At 38.1% G+C, this 7,867-nt stretch overlaps 1 protein-coding gene across 2 annotated transcripts in view; it reads right to left on the bottom strand.

Annotated features, from left to right (window-relative positions):
* LOC102006887 (putative olfactory receptor 2W6) overlaps positions 1 to 7,867 on the bottom strand; it is a 17,451-nt gene that overhangs the window by 4,519 nt on the left and 5,065 nt on the right. Inside the window, exon 1 of one of the 2 annotated variants that reach the window (XM_013521796.1) lies at positions 7,309 to 7,376. The exons of the other annotated variant lie outside the window; for it this stretch is intronic. The gene's annotated coding sequence lies outside the window, so the exon portion shown is untranslated. Of the gene's footprint in view, positions 1 to 7,308; positions 7,377 to 7,867 lie in introns of those variants that run through there. 2 annotated transcript variants of the gene reach the window in all.

Below are 7,867 nucleotides of genomic sequence, written 5' to 3'. Positions count from 1 at the left end.
TGATTAGATATGTTAAAAATTTAAAACAAAGTTTTAGAATTTCACATACTGTGCATCCCCATTTCTAAAGTCCAATGGTTTATGTAAATGTGCAAAAACCATTGGAGTTTGAAAGAAGCAGATTTTCATTTTCTGTTTTGTATTCTTTCAAAAATCTTTAAAATGCTGACATGTAACCATACCAATTTAAAATATATACTGTGGTTACATGTTTCTTTAATATTTAAATAAATGTTTGGAATTAAATAAAAATAATTTAACTCAAAGTTAACCTTAGGTTTGGGCACAGAGCAGTGTTAACCTTACACAGACCCCACATCATTGTTACAATAAAAAAATCACTGCGTCCAGTCTCCTGGACAAGCCGTGGAGCCTGAGCCCTTGGAGTGTGATGGAGGATCACTGGATCCATTGTGCCCCAGCTGCCCGGGCTCTGATTGTATTCCTATAGCCACATAGCTACATTAATCATTCCATCATTTCCTCACAACACCTAGAAATTCTGCAGAAAGGAGTGAATCCCTTCTTTCGCAGATTGACAAATAGAGGAAAATGTTTTCATCATCAAGTCAGAAAAGCTGTTTGTAGAACTGAGTATTGATCACAATTCTTTTGGCAAAATGGTAGTTTCCATGAGTTATTTGCACCTTCTCTCCAAATTAAACTTCACTTTGTCTTTGTTGGTTTCAAAGGCAACCTGTAAACGCTACACTACCCAAAGTACACAAACTACTGTTGATGAATTAGTTTAACATTTTTGTCTTGACATTTTGAAGATAATGGTATAAGTTTAGAAGAAGGCCAGCTAAAACAGCATGTTGTTCTACCTTTAAATATCTTGTAATGTTTATATGAGCCGAAAGTTAGTAAATCTAAGTGATAGAAATAAAAATGCAGCAATTTGAGTGACATTTCCCCCCCTTGTTTTCTGGTCTTCCTGAAATGAAAGTATAATCACCTTAATAGTTCATTGAATAGTGAGTCTCTTAACCCTGACAGTCATGTTCTGAAGGAGATGAGAAAGGAAACATGAAACTGTAAGTTAGAAAAACTGAAGACTGAGAAATGTTTGAATTTACTGATAAACAGTAGTTTTTCTTAGGCCATTTTTGCTTTCTGGTATAACTGAAATACAGCTACACTACTCATGTGATTTCCTCTGGATAGCTGGAAAACCTTAGGGGAATCTGGATAATGAGGTCAATGGGTATTACTTAAGACCAGAGCAGGCAGGAGGGCACTTTTCAACTTCTGTATTCTCTATAGATGTTAAAAGGACAGGAACCCTGGAGATCTCATTATAGTGATTATAAGAACAGTGCTACTGATAATGATGATCCTGTCTTCTCCTGTCCACAGGGATCCACTCTTGGAGAACTTATTAACATGTTCTTGAAGTGTATGCAGCTATTAAAAAGTTTCAAGGAAGTTTCATAATAATTCACAAAATAGAGCCATCTCTAGGGTTCTCTGCCTTTGAGGAGAAGCAGTCAATTAAAGACTGATTACAGTGGAGAGACAGGTGAGCCAGCCGGGGCGCCCAAAGGTCTCCCTTTGCTTTACAGTTGACTCTCCGAGATGTTCTGCAGCCCTGGGGACTGGTGCAGCATTGTTATTAATATAATCAATCTCACTTTTCCAATGCAACTGGTATAATCACCACTACTGGGTAGCATTTCATCAAGCAGGGATTTAGTGAGAGTACCTGGGAGAGCTGTTTGTGATCAGCAACTTCTCTTCATTCTATACTTATCCTTCAGCAACAATTTCTATTAAAAACTTCCAATGCAGAATTACTCTGAGAATGCAGTAGATTATTTGCCATTATATTCTCAGGCACTATGAAAAACACTTGGTATATAAATAACTGTTACTATCTGACCTTAGGGATCTGACAAGCCAAAACCAGGTAAGAATGAGCATTACAACACTGTGTCAAAATGAACATCATTCACAACAGAGAAAAATAAAAATGAGGTTATTGATTTTATTGTGTTTGTTAACTGCTCATTTTTGTCCACTCTGTGACATTGAATACCGTGTTTACTGCTCTATTTCCATTCCCAACACCCAGCAAAGTATGAGTGCATAGCAGTTCATCAATAAACAGTCACTGATGGCATCATTCTATAAAGTGAGTAAATTTACTACTTTTACAATGAGCATTTTGAAAAAAATTTGGTGAAGTACATTTTAAGGTAAACACAATACTAAATTTTGTATTAACAATAAAATGGTGACTGTCATTTATTTCTTCTTCATACATCTCCATGTACATAAGTTAATGTTTATCATAACGTACTTCATAGTTTATTAACAGCCAGCTACATGTACTTTAGTATATGTGCTGCTGAAGTGAGCACGTGCTACATGTACTTTAACAGTAAATATGAAGAACAAATATAAATAAGTGATAACAGGTAATATATAGCAAACTTGAAGATTCATGTATACTACGTCTTAGAAATGCCAAGCTTACTCAAGAGATAACTACAAGAATGTTGATAACAGATTTATATGTAATACTAGAAAATTGGAAACAACCTAAATGGGAGTAGGTGCTCACTTAGAGACCTGAATAATACACTACAGTCCATTCATATAAAGGAACACACTCCAGTACAGAAAATGAATCAAAATGTATAAATATCACATGACACTAAGTGGCAAGTAAAGAAAGTTTTGTCAAGTGTTATAAGCCTTAGTAACTGCTCATACTTTGCAAAACTGCAATGAAGTTTTGGGGGAAGCTGAGTCACGGCGAAGGTTCCAGCTAGAGCATGCTGTGTCCTGACTTCTGTTTTCTGTATTTATTTAAATTTTCTTTGGAGACAGGGTCTCACTATGTAGTTCAGGCTGGCCTTGAACTCACTATGTAGCCCAGGCTGGTCTCAAACTTACAGTGATTCTCCTGACTGCTGGGATTTCAGGCATGTGCCACTATGCCTGGCTTCTGACTTGTGCTTTAGCCCAAGCCCTTCCACTGAACTTCTCATCTACATTGAGTGTAGTGAGTCTAGAGAGGATTTAGGATATGTTGCAGTAAGAGAGGGGAGAGATGGAAATGGGAAGTAGTAACAAATCCAAGAAATACAGAACTATTGAGGAAGAAAAAATGACAAGATTATTTACTGGATGAAAAGAGTAAGAAGAAAAATACTGCTTATGGGTGTTTTACTGAACCAGGCTCATTTTGCTTGCCCCTGGTATGTCAATCGCTGAAATGAGTTTTGCAGAAGAGAAAGGGTTATTCAGGAGACACCATGCTAAGAGACAGGAGAAGAGCCTCAGCTCCACCTCCCTAAGGGCAGAGTTTAGGGGTGTTTGAGGGTTACTTAAACAGTGTCGTGCAAGGTGCAGGGAAAGGTGAGAAGAAGTAGCGGGGCTAATCCAGTTCTCTGTGCACGTGTAATCAAACATACAGTCTTTAAAGGAGGCGTGTTCAGAAGATGGTGATGTTGGCACGAAGTGAGGATGGAGTTTGGTCCTCTGGTGTCAGAAGGTCACTCATCATACACTTGTGCAGGTCTCATGAAGGGTTTATAGCTACAACTGCTTTGAGCTAAGAGACCTCTGAGCTCCCTACAGTCAGCACAGGCAGCTGTGCCATGCCAGGTCATGTAAAGCTAGTGGGATCTGATCATGTATAGCTCAGTTACGTAACCTCTAAAACAGCTGAATTTAAAAATTTAACTAAAGCAAGTGACCTGACAAAGAGCAGCAGGGTGCCTCCAAGTGGTTTACCCAGGTTTCCCTTGCTTCCTCCCGATCTGCTAGTTCAGACAACTGAGTCCCCTTTGCCATCTCAGTTGCAAGCAGCTCTGTCTCCTGTGATGCCTCTTGTGTTTCCAGCTGACTTCCTATTGAAACTTGACTCTAATTATCCTTCAATCCTTTGAGTCCACCTTTTATTTTTTTGCTTATTTGCCTCATTTGTAGCTTTCTCTTTCTTTTTAGGGCAAAATTTGTAATATTACAACTTTGGTAAGTCCACCTCTCCAGTGACCTCATGTCTTTTCCAGTGCAGCTCAACAAAACTGCTCTGGAAGAGAAGTCCACACTCCTGGGAACAGAACACCTGGCCCAGCAGCCCCACCTCTTACTTTTCTACTGTAAATTTTTACTTTAGCATAATAATAGCTGCTGGTGGGTCTCAGGACCTTTCCCTGAGCGACACAGGAAGCAATCTATGTGTTTACCCATTTGGTATGATGAACAGCCAGGTGTGCACTTGTGTGCAAAAGTGTCAAATCAAAACCAGGATTTGCACCAACATGATGCTCTGTGTAACAGGTTTAGATATGCTTACCCAAGCATCACAGAGAGTCCAATAGGGGCACACCACTCCAAGATTTGTTAAAAAATGTTTTCTTTAGATTTTTCTGGTAGAAGTAGCCTAATTCAGTACAATGGCACATGAAAAACCAGATTTGTAAGTTTTGGAGGAGATCAGAAGTGAATCATGTGGTTACTTATTCATGGATGATGAAGATGATCCATTATGGTAAAATGCATGCTTTCATGACAGAAGAGTGGTGTGGGTGATGATGATGATGATGATGATGTCTTTGGCATTTTCCGTGTCAGCCAAAATTCTTGTGTCAGTGAAATGGAGCAAGAATCAATAGATACAGACCTCCTTGATTCAGATGATGAAGAAAACAGCAATGTGAGTACATATTTGACTAGTCAAAATGTTGCAAAATGACCACACTACGACCCAATGTTAGAAGTAGGTCTACAAGTATAGTGAGGGTCTTGGCAGGGATGAAACGTATTGGACAGAATGCCAGCACTTCCACTCAATGTTGGCAACTGTAACAGATGAAATGCTGTAAGATGCTGTGAAATACACAAAGGCTGAAACGCAAGTTCTGTATGCACCAATGGTCATATTCAAAACTGTATTTGTTATGACACCTCACTAGCTAAACTGAAAGAATTCATAGCTCTGCTATGTGGGGACTTCTCATGGAAATCACAGGAATGTAAAAGATTATTAAAAAGTGATGAGTCAAATCATGTCATAAAAATTTATGGCTTTGTAGATGTGAAGACTTGTTATGCTTTCAATTTAAACATTTATCCTGGAGCTCAGCCATCAGGTCCTTATTCACATACTAATAAACTGAAGGATGTTGTGAACAGCCTTGTTGCTCCCATCTCTCAAGCTGAATGGAATGCGACCTTCGACAATCGGTTTACCAGTTTTCAGTTGATGTTACATTTGCTAACACACAAGCTGACCAGCACAACTTCCAATATGCGGGAACAAAGCAGAAATTCCAAACAAAATTTGGCAATTTTAAAACATTGAATTGTGTAGTACAAGCTTTGAATTCCAGAAAGATATAACATTGTCTTCATAGATGGCAAAAAAACCAAACTGGTACTGCTGATGTCAACATCATTTCCCTGATGGAAATGTTGATTTTGTTGAGGAAAACCTCAAGAAAATGGAAGCCTGAGATGGCAACTTTCTACAACAAAACTGAAGGTGGAGTAGATGTTGTTGACGATTTATGCAGCATCTATGACGTCACTTGAAACACAAAGCACTGGCCAATGGTTGTATTTTACTGGATCTTAAACATACATGGCATAAATAGTTTGTTTATAAAGAAAAAAATGAGTGTAAAATATCACAGAGAAATTTTCTTAAAGTATTGGAACTGGAGCTCATAAGAGATCATTTCTCACAAAGGAAAACAAAATGTTTCTGCCCAAGGAACCATGCAAAAAAAAAAAAAAAAAATTGTGGAACATAGTGGTGTGCTGACAGGTGAAGAGACAAGTGCAGCATCACAAAGGCCTGCTATGACAACAGGAAAACAAAAGTGAGGTCAACTGTGCCCTACAAGAAATGACAGGACAACCAAACATACGTGCTATCAGTGTAACTGATACTTGTGTATGGAACATGCAGTTGGCACTGGTGAAGACTGCCTTGAGTGTGACAGTTGAAGTGAAGCTTATTTCTGTGGTAGACTTTCGTTTGTGTTAACATTGTAGTTCACATTAATTTTTGTTTTTGATGTTATCTCTTAGGTTTTGTAAGCAAGTACAGAGCTGATGTGAAAATGTTTCTGTCTAAGCACTCATACACTTGATATTTTATTTTATTGATATTTTATTTCTCTGCTGAGTGCATGTTGTACAATACAGTAGAAAGCTCCTGACAAAACAGGAAGAGAAGAGAGGTGACAAGACTGCCACATAGGAGGGGAAAGCTAAGCACACATACTGGCAGTGTAAGCATGACATGTGCATGGAACCTGCAATTGTCATGTGTGCAGATTGCCATGGGTGTGACAGTTTGAGGCAAAGCTTACTTATGCGGTACAGTTCGATTGGTATATTCATTGTCACTCATGTAGAAGTTTATTTCTGATGTTATCTTTTAGGTGTAAGCAAGTACACAGCTGGTGTGAAAATGTTGATGTCTATTCCAAACACATATGTTAAGAATTTAATAATTTATTTTATTGATATTTTATGTTTATGTTAACTCAGACTGTATAATATAATAAGAACCTCCTGACAAACAGCAAGACCACTGGGATGTCAAGTATGTCCTACAAAAAAGCCAGGAATGTAAAACACATGTGCTGTCAGTGCAAGCCATACATGTGCATGAAATGGGCTGTTGCTATGTGTGCAGACTGCCTTAGGTGTGATAATTGAAGTAAAGATTATTTTTTTTGTAAAGTTCTATTGGTATTTTCATTGTAGTTCATGTAAGAGTTTATTTGTGTTCTGTTTTAGACTATACAGCAAAAAACAGTCAACGTTGAAAATTTTGTTGCTTTTTTATAAACATTCAACAAATATTAAAAATTCAATACTTTATTTTTGTGATTTTTCCTGTTAAGTATTCATTATTTAATATAATACAATTCATAAAATTAAAATGAATAATTCATCAATAGAGATACTCTAAAGAATAGACGTGGGTCTAGCCGACCTGTATTTCTGGGTCTTTATGACAAAATTAGTTTTAGGCCCCACAAGTGTTGTTTTGCATCCACACCTGCATGCCTCAAGTAAATCCTTCCAGCTGCCAGGAAATCATTCACTTCCTCAGTCCCTATACTTTTCCATTCTCCAAATAATTATTTCACAGCTTCTTTTCATTACCCAAGTAGCCTGCGCCTCCCTTTGCTCTCAGCAATTGGACTCCCAGCTAATTTTACTGAGAAAATGGAGGCAACAGCAGAGGTCATAACAGACTTGTACTTCCTCCGCAGCCACTCACAGGCATCATCCTGTAGGCTGCCTTCCTGCCTGTCCCACAGGCCGATGGCTCACCTCACAGCGAAACCCGGAACTGGTGTTATGGTTCTTGGCACTTGTCCATTCCACATCAGCTGCTCACTGATACAACTCCATAAAATTTCCCCTCTTTCAACCATATCACCATGTTCTCACTTTTTGCCAGGTCATTCCCAGGAGGAAACAAAGCATATCATTAATTTTAGCACATTAGAAAACTTTTTTTCTCTGATCTCAATTTACCATCAGGTACAATTCTAATAATTTCTCAGCAAATTTTCTCAGGAATGAATTCTATTTTTCCCATTTTGTTTTAAATCTACTGTGCCATCTGATTTCACCACTAAAGAAAAACAGTTTCAGTTACTGTCACAGTTTCTAAATACTACAATGCCAAAATGGTGGTAGAAAAAACAAGCTCTCTGGGGCCTTTTTTAGGAGGGCATTAATTCCTCTAATGGGGCTCCACCTTCTTGACCTAATTACCTAACAAAAGCCTCACATCCTAATGTTCTCACACTGGAGATTAGAATTTGAACATCGGAATTGTAGGGGGACAAAGTCAGTCTATTGCACATAAGAACTTAGTAATAAA

This window comes from Chinchilla lanigera, unplaced genomic scaffold (genome assembly GCF_000276665.1).
Source record: "Chinchilla lanigera isolate Chin_1 unplaced genomic scaffold, ChiLan1.0 scaffold00064, whole genome shotgun sequence".
Classification (NCBI taxonomy): Eukaryota; Metazoa; Chordata; class Mammalia; order Rodentia; family Chinchillidae; genus Chinchilla; species Chinchilla lanigera.
This window is presented reverse-complemented; position numbering and strand designations above follow the sequence as displayed.